General features: G+C 37.4%; 1 protein-coding gene and 1 pseudogene across 6 annotated transcripts in view; both read left to right on the forward strand.

The window, feature by feature from the left end:
* The window catches only part of Fyb1 (FYN binding protein 1), a 155,043-nt gene that overhangs the window by 59,784 nt on the left and 76,898 nt on the right, over positions 1-18,361 (forward strand). The window lies entirely within an intron of this gene.
* LOC125616730 lies at positions 1,663-17,291 on the forward strand (annotated as a pseudogene).

The following is an 18,361-nucleotide window of genomic DNA, read 5'->3' on the forward strand; positions in this document are numbered from 1 at the left end:
CCCCTTCCAGGTCCTCTTTCTATCCTGGCCTCCCTCTCTGTTGTCCAGATGCCCAAGAAGGAATCTTTACTTTAGATACTGTCATCGATGAAACCTTCCCTCAAATACATTGTGCTCCAAAAGGTAGCCTGTTCCCTCTTCTATCTCTCCCACAAATCAAAACTCAATCTCTCTCAGTGTCAACTGACCTCAACTTGGTGTCAGGATAAAGCAATCTGATTCATAACTTCAAATTCTGAATAATGTCCTTTCAAGGCATTTAAATTATTTTTTTCTTAAAGTATCTAACTGGTTTTACATTTTTGAAACAGAAACTACATTCTGGCTCAAAAACGCATGAAAGAAAAGTCACCTTGAGCCCTGGTCTGCCATTTGCTGGGTATTCCCAGCCCTTGTCCTGTAGAAACTACTCTTCTTAATTTATACATGTTCATCCAAAGTTTCTTTATATCTTTTCACATCTTGAAAAGGAGTAAAAAATTATTCTTTAGAGATGCATAATATTCCAGTAAATGGATGACTGGCTTAATTGATTTAACAATTTGCATAGTTTCTGTACATTTCCTGTTGAAAACAATGCTGCAGGAAAATAAGTTGGTGCACATGTAATAAAATATGCATTTATTTTATGAACACAGAAAATTTATTAATCATCAGGTCTATGGATTCCTGATCCTGCTGCTGCTGCTTTTCCTAAATTATACTATAAATATGAGATAATTTAGTATTATATCTAGGAAGGTATAAAATATACCATAATTAGAAAGTACATGTTCATGTTATATAATATCCAGGTAGCAAGATAAACAGTTGGAGAAGAATTAAAATTTTTTGTAGCAAAACAAAGAATTCTGAGAGTCTATTCTTTATCATCCTAGAGTAAATTAGTGACAAATTAGTAAGTATATATGTATACAAATATGTGGTGTATTTTATGTATAAATCTTTAGATAGGGAAGATAGTTTAAGAGTTCAACAAGTGTAAGTATCTCTTTCATTTCACAAGTTGGGGTTGAGGACAGCAGATGTGACTTACCCAAAATCATACTTCCAAGATTAAAATTCAAGTCCTCAGATTCCAAGTTCATATTTTATCACATACCTTCCTGCCTCTATATACTCCATATACTACATGTTTATTATTGTGTGTATGCATATTATTTATATTAAATATTTACATATGTAATTACAAATACATATATAATTTTAAATCAAAGGACTCTTAAAGTTATCTGTTTTAATGCTTATAATATCCCATGAAATAAATAGAGCAATTTTTTGTTTTTGTTTTTGCAGTGCTGGGAATTGAACCCAGTTACTTACCTATGCTAGGCTAGTGCTCAACCACTGAGCTACATACTCAGATGTTAGAGCAGCTTTATTTAATTCATGTTAAGCCAAGATATAGTGTCTGAATTATCAATTTTTAATAATATTAATAGGTTGGGGACTAATAATAGAGTTAATAAATATTAAATAAGATTGTGTTTAAAGTGCTTAACAGCATCTGGCATACAGTAATAGCAAAATGAGTAGGCACTGTCAATACTTTTATTATTTTCAGTTGCATTGATATTTGATTGCAAGGTCTATCACATATTGATAATTTTATATTATAAAGACTATTCTAGATATTATAAACTGCATTTTATATGCTTTTGTTTATGATATGTAAATTTGTTAGTGATTTATGTAAAAATGTTGATGAAGATTAAGTAATCATTGCTGAAAGAAAGGTTTGCCACCAGAATTCCCTAGAATGTTTTCACTCAGAAGCCCTCTTCCCAGACTAGAGGTGGTATAGAGCAACAGATGCAATTCAGATAAATGGCTCCAGATAACAGTCACCCCGAGATTTGCTGCCTCCTGCAAACTGAGTCCAAGGGAAGGCGTCTACTCCAGCCAGAAGGGGAGAAAAACAGCAAACCCAGCACTGATAGTCGTTATCCTGAAATTGGTACCACTATTTTCTTCCCCATTACCTATCTATCAGCTTGGAAGAAAAAGAAATTTATCCAAGTTGCTGTGAATCATTATCGGCCCCAGCTGCTTAAATTGGCAGCTTCTGGGGAAGATGTTTTTGGGCATGCTGCCACAGACCCTAAAGTTTTCTGACATTGGAGTTTTTGCTTCAACTCTAACAAATTAATGCTAGACATGAATTTTCATATCACAGGGTTTCAGGATAAATTATTTTCTGCCTGGTACAATTAGAAAATTTGCCCATTTGCTTACAAAAAGATGGAAAAGAAAGGAGATGATATGCTTTATAAAAAAAATTAGATTCTATTGCCAAATGTTTGTCCCCTATTTTTTTTAATCCACAAGATTTAATAAATACCTATTGGAGCAAAAATATAGAGATTTACTCCAAGATTATTGTTGTGTTTAGAGGTAATTATGAGTGTATTTAAATTAACTAAAGCTTCATCTAATTATAATTATACAATATAGGCTTTGAAAACTTTATTTTCATATCTTTCTGCCTCATTTCTTCTTTTTCAGGTTAATATCCAGTTTCTTAAATCTTTTCCCAGATGTGCTTTCATCTTTCACCATCTGTCCAATATATTAGCTATTAAAATAATAATCATTTATTTAAGACTGGTCATACATCAGATATACACTCCTCCCTTTTTATTTCTCCCAAGCTATTAAATGAAATTTTGTGAGGAAACTGAAACTCAAGAGAGGTTGTAGTGTAACTAACCATGGCTGATCCTCACATCCCTCCGACTCCATGGACTCTGTCCTCACTGCTTACCCCACCCCATGCTGAGATTCCTCTCCTGAAACATAGGACAGCAGAAGATAATCAAACACACACAATGATGCATAAAGGCTCCTTGTTTTCAGGCTGGGGCTGTGGCTCAGCGGTAGAGCACTCAGCTAGCACCTGCGAGGCTTTGGGTTCAATCCTTAGCACCACATAAAAATAAATAAATAAAGGTATTGTGTCCATCTACATCTAAAAAATAAATATAAAAAAGGCTCTTTGTTCTACTTCCTTTCTCTGACTTCTGATTGAAATATTTATTATTATTATTATTATTATTATTATTATTATTATTATTATTATTATTATAAATACCAGTATAAACTTCATTAAAACAAAAAGAAATTTGCTTATCATTCTCTCATTTGGAGCATAGAAATAATACAAATTTTTGTCAATATCTTAGGTTTGTCCTCTACAAAAGTCTATTTACCCAGAAGGCAGTTGCTCCCAGAGTTTTCAGTGTAAAATTTTAATGCTATAGTAATAACTTCAACAAATTGAATAACCCTTGCCAGTAGACAAGCACTTAATGGAGACAAGCACTTGAATGGAGCTTTGACACACAATGAATGATATACAAAGCATCTTTCTTGCAGATCCATTAAGCTCACTCACTTGTAAACTGTAAGCTTAACTCTAACACTTTGCTTCCTGAACATGGAGCTAATAACTTTTTTCCAAGAACCATTTAAGATTATGAAAACCTAAACTTCTTAAAAAAAAACCTCCAAGATATCAAAATGTTCTCTGAACTCACTTTTCCTTTGGCTCTGTCTGGTTCCCAAGCCAGTGTTCAGGGTCTTCTTCCCAATACCCACACGATGACCCACGAACAAGGTTTGAATTCGTAAGAACCCAGGGACAGACTGTTGGTTTGCATGTAGGAGCTAGTAAAGACCTGGGAAATATTCAGTTCAATCCTTTTTCTAGTCTTGTTCTTGATACTGGAGAAAAACCAAGACCAATTCTTCTACATGTCAACTGTACAAATGATCTGTTAAGTATCTTGAGAGATACAGAGATAAGGCCAGGGCCCCAAGAGCATTAACAAGGGGCTACAAGAATAGCATGCCCCCTCTCCACCTGTGTATGTGTCATTTCAACTAATCCAACTACAACAACTTGACATCAAAATAAGCTTGTGGTGGCCTGGGTTGTAGCTCAGCAAGGTCCTGGGTTCAATCCAACCCAAAAAAGAAATAAATAAAATAAAAATCTTAGGCTATTTTACCAGCATGTGGCAGACACTTCTAGAAGGTGGTGGAATTAGGCTATTTCTAGAAGTGGGTAAGATTTTCCTTCACAGATCCTGAAGCTATCATCTTTGTTTGTACCTTCATTCTTCTTTTATATGTACTATTTTATATGTAGCCTGACCTTATTAGATTATGAAAACCTATCTTCAAAGCCCGTATTGAAAACCTTAATGTCAGTGTGTGGCAATATTTTCCAAGTATTGCTTCTAGCCATTACAGGAAAAAGTGATTCTATGCTCAAATACCTTTTATAAATTTGGTGATAAGTGGTTTTCTTTATAGTGGGATTTCTCCAAGAATTAATGTACCACTGTGTGGTTGGAATCTAAGAACAGGGACATGAAGAGCAGAGATGAGGACTTTGTTTTAACGTCTCCCAGACTAGACTACTTCAGGACACTGAACACTGGAGGCAGAGCCCTCCAACGCACACACTGGAACTGGATGTCACTGTGCAGTGTGGTTCAGGTGGAGCTTGCCATAAGGCCCTCACCATGTAATTCTAGACTCTCATTCTCCAGTGGGCCTGGCATGCACATTGTGGCTAGTGCGCACTCTTAACTTTTAGCTCTAACTCAAGCCCAGTTTGTTTCATTTGCCTTTCTTGATCCCTGGGAAAGCATTATTCCATAACACCTCTAGGTCTTCCATTTCAGGTTGAAACTTTTGGGAGCCACTTATCGTTAACCGGTTGGCAGTTCCCCTGGGTTTAATCCAAGAAGAGAAATGTCTCGGAAAGACTCTACTCTTGAACCACTCAAATCCCTGGTTGGATCTTACATGCTTTCCCTATGTCAGTCTTCTCTAAATTCCAAAGTTATCTCTTCTGCTCTTCTTAGATGAGTCTACTCCTCAGTCTAAACCCTATACTCTTGAACAAACTGTTCACTGTTGTTTCACATCCCAACAACAACAACATCCCTTAGACTTTTATTTTTATATGTGCAGTTTCCTTATCATTTTGATAAGCAATCGACATGGTCTCTATTTTGAAATGCTGGCATTTAATTCAACTGTGGAGAAGTGTGGAGCCAACCTCAATTTCCCCTTTTGAAAATGATTTGCTTTTCTGCCTGGATTCTCAGAGAAATGTTTGTCTTTAAGGTTCAGAAACAGCCATAATACGTCTGTGTCGATCATTCTGTCATCATGACAGATGATGTTCCTCTTTGTTCTCAGGCTCTCGGGATTTTCTGTTCCATATGCATTAGGATCGCACTATTTCTTTTGATCTGGTACATGGATGACAAGCGCTTCTTCAAACTCTAATCCAATGTGATAAATTTATCTTCCTCTCAGAACTGCCTTTGAGTTCTGAGTGTTGCTCTGAATGCACTATGCTGCAGAGTGGATGCGAGCTGTGCTGGTCTAGAGTGAAGTCTTCAGTGGGGACCTGGATTTCTGTGCTCCATACCAAGGCATGGCCAGCCTCCTCGGTAGCTGACCTCCTTTCTGCTTCTGGTGTGATGTTGTTGGGGGTACTTAGGGCTTTTATTCTTGTGGATTTCCATTAACCTCCCCCAGCTGCTCGCTCACCCCAGGTCCCATTCTCCAACCTAGGGCATAATAGAGAGAATTCACAGTTTGGTCTAGAATCACTGTCTTCCCCCCAGTAATACTTCTGGGCCTAGGGAGCAGGTGGGGATCTTAGCTTGCCTCCTCTAGCCCTAGAACCTTCTATTTCTTCCCTTATCCATATTTTTTTAGAGTTTATACATGAGGTTATTTTCTCTTTCTGTAGTGAGTTTGGGATATTTATCTTGTTTTGTTTTCACTATTTTTATTGGGGAATTTGAAGAAGGACATCCTGCACATCCCCTCCCTCATTATTTAATGCCGGCTAAGTACTTTTATAATTATAATCTAGGGATCAGCAACTTTTCCTAAAAGAAATTCACCCCTTCAAAAGGCAGGCAGCAAGAGGGCAAAAAGGAAACTAACACAGACTGAGTGCCTGCCACGTGCCTTCCTTCATTCCAGCTGTGCTCACTGGTCGAGGACATTTGGATGACTACCTCAACCCTTCCCCATGTCTCCTACTCTGAAGCATGTTGTGGGCACATGGGCAAAGGTGAAGTAGGGGCCAGGATCCAGCTATCTGATGAGCACTGGACTCTGGTATTAGGGTCTGACCTTGGCTAGCCTGCAAAGGCCCTGGGAACAACTCTAGTTCAAGCCTTGGTGTAGGATGCAAATAGAATGTTGTATAGAGTGGAACCCTATGGTGCATGCCTGTAATCCCAGCTACTTGGGATGCCAAGAGAGGAAGATCTTGAATTCAAGGCCCTCCTGGATAATTTAATGAGACATTGTCTCAAAAACTTAGAAAATAAGAAGAAATACTGGATAGGAAAATGAGACAGGAAAAGAAGGGAGTTACCAGGGCACCTGGTTTGTGGGGAAAGCAAATTTCTTCTCTTTTGAGCCCTGGCCATTTTGTCATTAAATTATCCCTTGGAAGCCAGGTGGAGAAGCACTTGCTGTGATCCCAGCCACCCTGGAGGCTAAGGCAGGAGAATCACAAGTTAGAGGCCACCCTGGAAAACTTGGTGAGACTATCTCAAAATGAAAAATAAAAAAGCCTGGGGGTGTAGCTCGGTGGTAGAGTATCACTGGGTTCAATTCCCAGTACTGGAAAGGCAGGGAGCAAAAGTCCCCGGGGCATATTTAAATTCTTAGTTCTTTGCATGGTACTCAATTTGACCTTCAAAATTTCTTCTCAGACACTAGCTATTCTCCTAATATTAATTTTAGTTCAACAATAATCCACATTTACCAATTAACTTACAGAGAAAATTTCCTTACAGTGAGATCCATCCTATTCATAAGAGAAACTATCACTTTCCTCAGCTCCAAGAACAGAAATTTTATAAAACACAGTTTCAGGGACACATGCCACAATTTTTCCTTGCTTTAAGAACTGTTCCCATGGTCAGGAGGGTAAAATTAATAAAGTTTAAGCAGCTTAAAAGATTCATGGAAATAGTGCCCAAAAAAGCTGGCATTATATCAACTTTAGTAGCATTTGTACATTATGAAGGATATGACCCTTTGTAACATAAATAAATGGTTTTATGATGACTGACTTACCTTCCAAGTGTGAAATGTACCATGAGACAATTTTTAGTGTACATCATATTTGATCAAAATTGTATAATCCTCAAAATAGTAAAAGCATTAAAATAAAATTATACCTTGCATAAGAAAGAAGAATGAAATGAAAATTTAATGATCAAATACAAATGCACATAAATGTAATAACAAAATACAAAAACTCTTCCTGATTTACCTTCAGTTGCTCTTGCACAAGTCAATTTAAACACTGGCTGTGAAGATTGGACAGATGTCCACATTTTGATCCCATCTACTCATTGGGCAGCTGAGGCCTTCCTTCTTACAATCTACTGAAGTCATTTTCAAGCCAAATCAAACAAAACTCCTTTTTTCAAGAATTACATTTCTAGAATATGTATGTGGCTTTATAGGCTCCTTTGTCTTTGCCTTGATCAAAACTATTTCTGATATGATGGATTCCTATGCTAAAAACCTGTCTTTGTGCATTTTTTTAAATTTTTAAAACAAAAGGATACTGACTTCTCTAAAGAATAACTCCAACTATTGGAAGAACAAAGTTATCCCTTGGTAACAGAAACCCAGCTACCTGTTTTAATAAAAGTACCTGGAAATTTCCTAGATTTTTAGAGAAGGCAAAATCATGATAATTATGGCATAGCTCTAAAATCCCAGGGGAACTATTTATAAACAAAATTATTCTTTCCTTCAGCATATGATAAATAATGAAGAGAAATAGATCCAAACATTGGAGAGTTTAACTGCTACAATATCCACTAGTAAATAGATGATAAAAAAAATTCTCTTCTGTTTTAATTGCCAACAAAGAAAAAAAGGTCATACTTCATTCTGTCTGGCATATCAAAGGTTTTAAAAAAAAATCTAGATCACCTAATAGAAATAGATACTATCAAGAAAAAGTAACTGAAGATATGACATCTGGTTGTAGAAAAAAATGTGAACCAAAAACCATATGAGGTTTTTCTTTCCCCAAAGAAAGGAGCTGCATTGTCGATTCAGCTGTTTGTATTCATGACAACAGTTGGCATCTCTGCAGCTGCGCCACTGCACACCACAACGGCTTTTTCAGCGTTGGTCTTAGCAACTGAGCATGTGTTTTTCTACGGGGTAGAAGTAGGTCTGTGAAGGTAAGGAAAGGTACACACTACCCTTCTCATCTCTGTTCTTGGTTTCTTCAAATTCTCAACAATAAGATAGTCATCTGGTTTTCAAAACACTCTACGAGACAATATGACTAGTATAACCAGGTACTAAAAAGGAATCTATCAAAAAAAAAAAAAAAAAAAAGCAAACAGCAAAGTCAGTGAATATCACAGACATCCAAACCAAATTTAATATTTGTTCAACTTATTCTGGAATAAAAGGTGTTCAACTATTAATAGGAAAGGAAAGAAACCTGGATTAGTGCCAAAAACAGTTTGCCTTAATGGCTTTACTGTCCTATAGTACCTCCTAGTTCTCTTGAAAATTGTCACCTGGAAGAAGCTGAGATGCCCCAAGTGCCCTCAGCTATTGAGATCTGGGCTGTGGCTTCTCCAGGACTTCTGCTTCTCCCTGCCCTCCAGACTTCAGCTTCAGGTTTACCTCAAGTGAACTAGAAGGCCAACAACAACAACAACACACACACACACACACACACATAAACACAACCATGATTTTGCTCCTCGTTCATATTTCCAAAAATAGTTTTGTGCAGAAGGCAAGTCTGCAAGATATATTTCAATCATTCATGCTTCTATAAATAGAAAGACTTCTCCACCTGATGTGAGAGGTTTAGCAAGCAGGAAACCTTGCCCCTTGATAGAAATGGGCTTATTTGATTTCTCTGAAGCACTAAATTCTTAGTCCTCATGGGGAGAAATGAATTGTGTTCTGGCTGAGTGGCATGAAACTAACCCACCAGGTGACTACCATGGGAATCTTGCTTTCTCAATAAACCCTAAGTGACTATCTCAAGCTCCTCCTGTTGGAGCAGAATGTTAGCAAGTGAGGCAGCCAGTACCACTAACCCTAGCAAATAACACTTCTTGCGACCACCACAAACATCTCTCTCTTCCGTTTACCTTTCTTCCTCTTTCTCTCCTTCCAAGATGTAATTCCTTTAAAAAAAAATCTTTTTTATTTATTCTACCATCATCACAAATCTCCTTTATTTTGGGCTAGTGAATCCCACTGCCCACTGGTTACTGATTTTTGCACTACAAAGAAACAGGTTACTAAGTTCTGTACTACTAAGAAAACACAGAGAACTGCAAGTGTCAATGTGATTTGGACATATAAAAGCTAAAACAGGAAATACAAAAGTTGTTTTATTGTGCTCCTTAAAATCAGTATAAAGTCAATTCTAGAGACCACCCCATATTTTACAGAAAAAAAAAATCTAATGCTGTGTGCGGGAGATCAATGATCAAGCAAGTGTCTCAATTTCTCAAGGTCACTTCCAGCTTCCATCTCCCACCTCTTCTAGATTGGATGGGTTTGGGGACTGTCTCCCTGCCCCTTTGCTACCTCGCACTATTACCCAATCATGGTCTCAGCGATTTTCTTTTCTTGTCACTGTAGACCACTTATTGAAAGCAATTGTCCATAGGACAGATTTCAAGAAGGTTTCAGAAGCCAGAGGAGTTTATGTTGTATTGAGGCTGGAAGCTCAAAGGGAATACTAGCAACTTCTGCTCTTCAAAGGCAGCTAATTATTTTGCAGTTCAGTCACCTGATTCTCCCTTATGGCTCATTCTCTTATTTCTTTGGTGCATTTTTCTCAGAATAGTTTAGCTGACACTAGCTATAACCTTTAAACTCTGCATTGTCTTTCTTGCATATAAACAGAAGTTTCTTATCCAAAGCCCTTCTCCTCAGAAGGAGAAGGTGGGATGTGATGGCCAGGAGAGAAGTGGTTTTTATTTTACATTGCTATTGATAGTCTCTATGTTACTAGAAATGAACTGCAGATGAACCAAACATATGGAGGCAAATATATGTCCCAATAAAGCAGGAACTGAGTTATCCCAAATTAATGTTTCAAGTAATTTTATCTTTTTATCTATTTTCAAGAGCCTAATAACTAGAGATCTTTAAAAAATAAGAATGCTGGAAAGACTTTCCTCTACCAGACCTGGGATTTGAAAATTTTGAGGGTTTTTTCCTGAGTTAAAATATTCCAAGAATACCCAGCCAACCAATGTCTCTTACACGTATTCCTGATCATTGTGAACGTTACATGGGTCTTTAAGGAGAAAGGTGGACAAATTGGATTGAGGTTCTGACCAATAGTGTGTGTCTAAAGAAGTAGAAAATTTCAAAATTGAAACTTAGTCCTTCAAAGACTTTCAAACTTCAAATTGCATTAAGAATGTTACCAAAATTCCTAGTTCAAGATTTCTGGGCTGGAACCTAGGAATTGGACGAGTTATCAAGCTTCTCAGATGATTATAATGCAGTTGTTCCTGGGTCACATTTAAAAAATAGTGTCATCAACAGTGGGAGGACGGAGGTGAGAGGATGGGGAAAGGAAAAGTTTCTAAGCTATGGGTATTTTTCTCAGCACAAAAGAAATGACAAAATAAAACTGAGACAGGATACCAGAAGTTAGGGATTACATCAAAACATGCAAATGAGTGACTAATCTGTTTAAGCAAGCAGGTAGGACCCCATGCTAGGTCTTCAACATTTGCTTGCTTAGGGAAAGTGCAAAGGTGCTATTCAAATATCTGACATCTAGGGTGGCATGGCTCTGACCATTGTGTTGTTTGAACACCAGTGTCCTGAAAGTCCTTTGTTGTGTTGGGCATTAACCCTTTGGTTGCTGGATTACAAAGAGGTCCAGGCATCCCTGAAGGATGTCTGCAACCCTTGTGGGGCTGCAGCACTCCACTGTTTGAAAAATTGGCAATTAAATTGTAGATGCCAACTGACTGTCAGCCTGGAAGAGCAGAGCAGCATGCCACCACAGAACACCTGTAATCAAGGACTCTTGTTACTTTCCTGGTTATTCCTCTCTTCCCTTTTCTGTTCTCTAGCCCTTGTCTTTTTTCTCCTTCTTCCCTGCCTGAAATTGACCTGAAAGTTTTTCCTGCACAGTGTTTTTCCCATGGCCCATATAATTTCTATTAACTAAATTAAAAAAAAATATTTAGCACTACTGGTGGTATTCAAGACAAAGAAAAAAATGGAAGTGAAAGATAAAGAGCCTTTGAAAAATCTCAACAACTAACTACACGTCACTGTAAGGGCTACAGCTATGTTGATAGAGGCCATAATGACAGCAGAGCCCAGAGCCCTGCCCAAGGAGACCCTGCTTTTTCCTTGGGCAGGTCTCTATGCTTGTGATAGCCCTTCCCACCCACCCAAATTGGCCAAGGAGGCTAGGGGATGAGAGAAACTAAAATCACTGGGGTGTTTTATGCATCAGATCTGATTGGTTCCCCAACTAGACTTGCTCAGTTATTCTACTATCTATATAGATAACTCATCTTTTGGTAACAATGTTCATCTTATTACCTAGTGAATTTTAGCCTACTAAGTACCTAATAGTTAAAATAGGCTTATGTTCATATTATATTTAAAAGAAATTAGGCCACTACAAAAGAAAGCCAGGCAGTTGTTCTAAAACAAAGGATGAGTTCTCTTATAATACATTTTTAGTCAGATCTTCAAAGAAGTATGAATTTAAAGAAAGGCACTCTCATATTTTGAGGTTGTAGACAGATCCTTGTGTTTGTTAACCTAATGATAAAAGGAAGGGATGGCTGTGGCACTGATAAAAACTTTTTTTCCCCCAAACTTGTCACTGTATTTTTGTAAGCTGGAAACATTTAGCTTGCCGTGAAGTTGATAGAAGAATTTGCAGACAGTTGCTATGAATACTTAGTGATCTACGATAAGTGAGGCATAGAAGACAGGAGCACTTTTTTTTTTAATTTTGAAAAACGCAGGAGCTTTCACAATTATTTTTCATCGAGGAGAGATAAGAGCAGATTCTTTATTGCCAGAGGCACCTGGGTTCAGTACAAGATGGGTGACTTGCTGTGGTTTCCCAAGGAAGGTTCTTCCCTTTTTAAGTCTCAGTTTCCTCATCTGTTAATGGAGATAAGAAGTCTCTATGTTATAGGGTTATTGCAATGATTGAAAGGACATTTAGGACAAGTGTTTAGCACAGTTCCTGGTACACCATAAAGATTCAAATCAATGACAGAAATTTAATCATATTTTGGGGGGAGAAAAACAGATAAGGTTCAAATACAGACCCCAATTGCAAAATAGATGAACAATAGATAGTAGTCATCAGCAGCTGCTATAGCTATCAATCAATACTAGTAAAAATATCATCCAGTTGTGGAAGATGTTAAATCACATTGTTTCATTTAAATGCAACATAAAAAATGTTTTATTGGACGGGCAGCGAGGCTCGTTCCAGTGCTCACGGTGGCTTCACCGCACTGAGGGAAGATGGTGGGCCCGGAGCAGCGCCATCGCCGCCGGCCTGTGTGGGGCGCTCTTCATCGGCTACTGCATCTGCTTCGATCACAAAAGGCCTGTGACCCCAACTTCAAGAACAGGCTTCGGGAACGAAGAAAGAAACAGAAGCTTGCCAAGGAGAGAGCTGGGCTTTCCAAGTTACCGGACCTTAAAGATGCTGAAGCTGTTCAGAAGTTCTTCCTTGAAGAAATACAACTTAGTGAAGAGCTGCTAGCTCAAGGTGATGTGAGAAAGGCGTGGACCATCTGACAAATGCAATTGCTGTTTGTGGACAGCCACCGCAGTTGCTGCAAGTGTTACAGCAAACTCTTCCACCACCAGTGTTCCAGATGCTTCTGACTAAGCTCCCAACAATTAGAGAACTGTGAGTGCTCAGAGCTTGGCTGAAGATGATGTGGAATGAGAAACAAACGTCAACATAATAAAATCTCAGATAAAAAATGTTAAAAATTCTTAACTTGGAAGATGAGCAGCTCTGGGGGAATAAGGGCAAATGTGTTTGTTATAGACTGTCCTACATTGAAGTCTACCCAAGTTATTGTTGGCTTTGTGTAGATCCATTCATTTGTTTTATTTATTTTTCCTAGTGAAAAGTGTATTTTGATAGAGCTTTTCATCTTATAAATACACTATAAATTACCAAAATATCACAGATTTTATGTATTCCTAAGACATGCAGTTAAAGTGTATGCTAGTTCTCAGTTTTAAAAGTTAGGCAAAAAAGTGTGAAGAGTGCACATTTTTTAAGCTAGTACATTTTACTATAAATCAGAAAATTGGATTGAAACTTTATTGTTTGTGAAAATGAAACATTAAATCTTTGAGAGGTGTGCTACTGTGCTGTGTTAACTTTACCTCCTCCCTGTGTATTGGTCCTAAAATCTTTTATTTAAATCAGTGGGCTTCTGTGTTCTGGGTATTATATCCTTATTTTAAGTATATGGGGTTGCAGGTGGCAACAGGAGTTAGATCTGTGTGCACCCGGTGTCGCCACATGAGCTTTGCCAGTACATGTCTGCTCACTTTCCTCATTCATAGGAGAGACTGGTCTGCTGATCCCTCAAGGGTCTCTTTCAGTTTGCAATTCACCTGAGTGTATTTGTGCAGCCACGCCTTGCATTTTTAAAAAATATTCTGAATTTTGCATGCTTGCCTAAATTAGTATTTCTGAATTGATCTTTTCTAAATGGTATGACTGTCTTCATTTTCACTGAGACTAAATAGTTTTGTAGTGACAAATTCAGATTAATTTTGTGTAAATTAATCTGAAATTTAACCTTTTAAGTAACTGGGATGATCTGCTTGTAAGATGATTCCATTTTTGCTTTTATCTTCAGTGTACCTCCTTAATTCTTCAGCTTGATTGTCTTGTGTGGTGAATGAAGTGTGATCTTGTGACTAAAGATTTGGGAAGATTGGGGCTGGTGGGACCTTTTATTTTCAAATAGTGGCATATTATCTGAGTCACGGACTCCATTTCAGAACTGAGAATAAATAAAGATCCTTGGTACTTAATGGCAAAAAAAAAAATTTTATTATCATACCGGCTTGATCTTCTTATGTGCAGTATCTTTTTGCATCTCCCCTGCCCCATATCTCTGTTTCCTTTGATATCAGTTCTTCTATTTGTTAACTTCAGAGTTCTCTTTTCTTGTGTTGCCTATTTAGTACTTGGAGATTCTTGGTTTTGTGTGCAGGTTTGTAGGTGGAGTCAATGAGATTGTCTGCCATTTCTATTTTTTTCAGCTGGGTTGGGGGAAAAGCCAATTTAGTGAAGCCAGAGATTGGTGAGGTGCTTGGGTGGCTCATCTTCAACACAGTTGCTCCCCTTTGCTCCTGGACATTGCAGGCAGCAGAGCTCTACTCAGCTTCACCCTCCCAAGGGCTCAGTCAATGTGCTCAGTATTTATTTCTATTGTGTGGCACTCAAAGACCCAGCTGTCTCTGCTCAAGTGATCACCCAAGGCCACTTCTGGCTCCCAGAATTCTCAATCCCTGAATGTGGAGCACTCTCAGGGTGGCTCCCACTTTGATGGTCCTCTCTCCTGTGCTCTCTTGAGCTTTTGTTTCCTTTTTGATCTGATCTCTCTTCAAACCTGCCTTTTATGGATCCCTCATGGTTTCCGGCCTTCTGTGGGTTTACTTTCTTTTTTTTTTTCCCAGTTTAATTATATTTCCTTTTATGTTGTTTTAGTCAGTTACATTTTCTATCCTTTCTAGAAGTTGAGGGTGAGCACAGCTTAGCCTATCATCTTGACCGGGATTAATCAGGTATCTCAAGGGTAAATGATTAGTAGAACATTTAACTGTTGTGAAGCATTAACAGCAGGGAAATACTTAATGGGTTACATTAAAAGAATCATTGAAGTTTGGGTTTGAACAATGTGAAAGAGTGAAAATTTTTGGACAGGATATATACACCAATGTAAAGTTTCCACTTAGTAATGATAAATAAAACAGTCATCCAAAAGAAAGCCAATTTTGTATCTGGAGTCTTCACTGAAACTATATTACAGGAAAAACTGACTTTGCTTAATGAGTGGCTTTTCTAATCCTCTAGAACTTACAAGATCTAAAGGAAGAGCTTTGAGAAACGTGTCCTTCAAAGGTCATAAATTAATTATTTGGAATTTTTAAAGTTAAATAGTATCCAGCAAAGGATTTTGACTTAGACTCCAGACTTATAAATTCTAATCTTATGTAAGTTGAAATCAAAGTTAACTAATGTGGGTCTAACTTGGTTTTTTTAATATTTATTTTTTAGGTGTAGTCAGTTGGACACAATACTTATTTTATTTTACTTATTTATTTTTATGTGGTGCTAAGGATCCAACCCAGGGGCCTGGCACATGCTAGGTGAGCACTCTACCACTGAGCTACAACCCCAGCCTCTGTTTTTTTTATTTATAGTACTTTACACTTAAAGGAAAAATGAATATATAGTAGTGTTCAAAGATGTCCAAGGGATAGAGATTAATTAATACTTCACAGTAAAATGCATATACTTTGTGTACAGTTTTTAAAGTAGGTCAAAACAGGTTCTTTATCAACTTTTGTTTTTGAGAGAAGCACTAGTTTTAAAACATATATCCAGCAAGAATTTTTCTATTATACTATTAAAAAGAAATTTGGGGGGAAAGGGTCAATCAACAAAAAATACAATTACTGAAGAGATTTTTTGTTTAAGTCACACCAGCAAATTAATGGAAGTTACTTCAGCATCTTGATTCAACAAAGAATTTTAAAATACAAGTACTGTTTTCAATGGCAGAAGCATATTTGGTAACATATTCTAGGAATAAAAAATCAGTCTTTCCTTCAACAGACCAATCATCCAATGTAGGAATTCTTAGGGAATTTTCTAGAAAAGGCAAGAAAGTTAATCTTTTTTATAATCTGGGTCACCCAACAGTTACAGATTTTCATGTCTAAGCTCATCAAATAACCTATATAACTGTTTTTAAAATTTCATATTATAATATTTTTAAATGGTTTAAACAGTCAACAATGTTATTGTTCTGTTAAGATAAATATACCTCTTTGTAGAAAAAAAAAGCACATCAAACACATTTTTTGGTTAAAGTAATTGAATTGCTTATTATTTTAAGTTTAATTCTATCCTAAGCACAATATTGCAAAATGTTTCATACTTCATTGATAAGTTGGTTGAATTATAATTCACCTCAGAAACTTGGACCACTGTCTGCTTTAGATAGTTTGTTTTGAAAATATAATTACATTTTCTGGTGTGGTCATAGAATTCACCTAGAAAATCAATTTTTAATAATTTAGCATTCTTCCTCAAAATCAAAAATTGCCTTTTCTTCTAAGGTATTAAATAGGACTGAGTTTGCCCATCATCTCAAAATATCTTACCTGATACATTTTATAACATTTCCTTTTGACCCATGGCTCCTCGAGGCAACGTTTCTCCCAGTGTGAACTGTGAACCGTCTTCATTAGTCTCCTACCCCCACTTCATCCCTACCTCCTCCCCTCCCTGAATGAAAGCTCTTTTGCTAGTGATCTCCAACTTCCCCCAGAGGTTCTTACGCACACATATGATTAAAATTTTTTAAATCCAACTAGCCCTTCTTTAAATGGCAAGTGCTTTTTAATTTTTTTAATAATATCCAGAACAGCTTGTTTTCTATAAACTTATTTGCCTGAGGAACATGTTGGACAGAGTAGGAATGAAAGGGTAGTGAAACCAAGGAAAAGTCATCCCGAAAGCCAGGAAGTTGGTATGAATCATTGTAGAACATCTTGTTCTAGGTTCTGTGCTGCCTTAAGTGCTAGGAGATCTGATGTTTGGCAGTCTACTTGCGAAGAAGTATTGCAGATTCACTGGACAGTATGCAATCTCCCATTGTGCTAGGAATTCCTCCAATTCTTCTGCAGGAGGTGAGTGCCCAGAGGATAGGTGCAACAAGTGCAGTGCAAGCAGGGATATCCTCTGCTTGTTACAATTGTGACTCAAGACACTTTGCATGCAGCCACTCCTGGACTAAGGTCTAAATGTACCTAAAAACAAAACCAAGACCAAGACCACAACGGGAGACATAGAGACCTCTGAGGACAAGCTCCGTCGACTTTGCTTGCTTATACCTGCTGCTTGTTTCCATTTTCCTAAGGAAACAATTCTGCCCTCAACAACTACTGAGGATGATAAGATGTTCCTGAAACAACTGAAAAAAAAATAGTAATTTTCCTTAATTAACGCTTTATGTTAAACAAAGATAGACCTCAGGCATAAATAAAAATCCTTCATTTGTATTGCTCAGAAGCACCTGTATAGTGGCTCTGGGAGCTTTCTCAAATCTTGTATAACCACATTGCCATGGTAGATGATATTTGACATGCACATTAATGCTATCTGTACTTGCCACCTGCATTCCATTCATACCAGCATTATTTAAGGAACAGTAGGAAGTAGAGTGCAGTTGCAATGAAAAGAAAATAAAAACAGTACAAGATGATTCTGGAGAGGTAGGCAGAGGGCAACTTTAATAAGCCATGTTAAGAACCTGAGACTTTAACCTAATCGTGAGGGTGAGCTGATCAGATTTGGTTTTAGAGAAGAACTGCTCTAGCAACAGTATACGTATTTAGGATACCAGTGTGTGATTTTAGTCATGAAAGATAAGTTCTAGAGTTCCGCTGAACAATATCATGCCTAAAGTCAACCATACTGTCTCATATTCTTACTGTCAAGGGGGTATATTTCATGCTAAGTCTTATTCCACAATAAAAAATAAGTAGGAGGCCAAAAGAAGGAATAACTCAGGTTAAGGTTTGAACTAGGGAGGTGTCATTAGAGATGGAAAAATACAATGAATTTGAGAGATGCTTATGTTAGAAATTGGTGGATTGATCACATGGATGAGAATGAGGAGATTTCAAGGGTGACTCCCAAGATTCTGATTTGAGCAATGATTATAGGTTTTGAGAGAATAACCAGGATTCAGGGAGGATTGAGATTTTTATTTTTCATTCTGGGGAGTCTTTGAGATGCCTTTAAGATGTCAAATAGGCAGGGAATAGAAGGGTCTGAAGCTCATAGGAGGTTCAATTCTCTCTGCACATGGTTGATACTCTAGCCTGCCTGTTGGGACCCAAAGCTTTTCTGAGTTTTTGTACTTCTATCTGTCTGAAACAATATTATCTCGAGTTGTGCAGCCAACATGGTGTCTACCAGCTACACTGATTACGTAAATTTAAATTAACCAAACAAAATTTAAAATCAGCTTCTCAG

The sequence above is a fragment of the Marmota marmota genome, unplaced genomic scaffold (genome assembly GCF_001458135.2).
Source record: "Marmota marmota marmota unplaced genomic scaffold, marMar, whole genome shotgun sequence".
Lineage (NCBI taxonomy): Eukaryota > Metazoa > Chordata > Mammalia > Rodentia > Sciuridae > Marmota > Marmota marmota.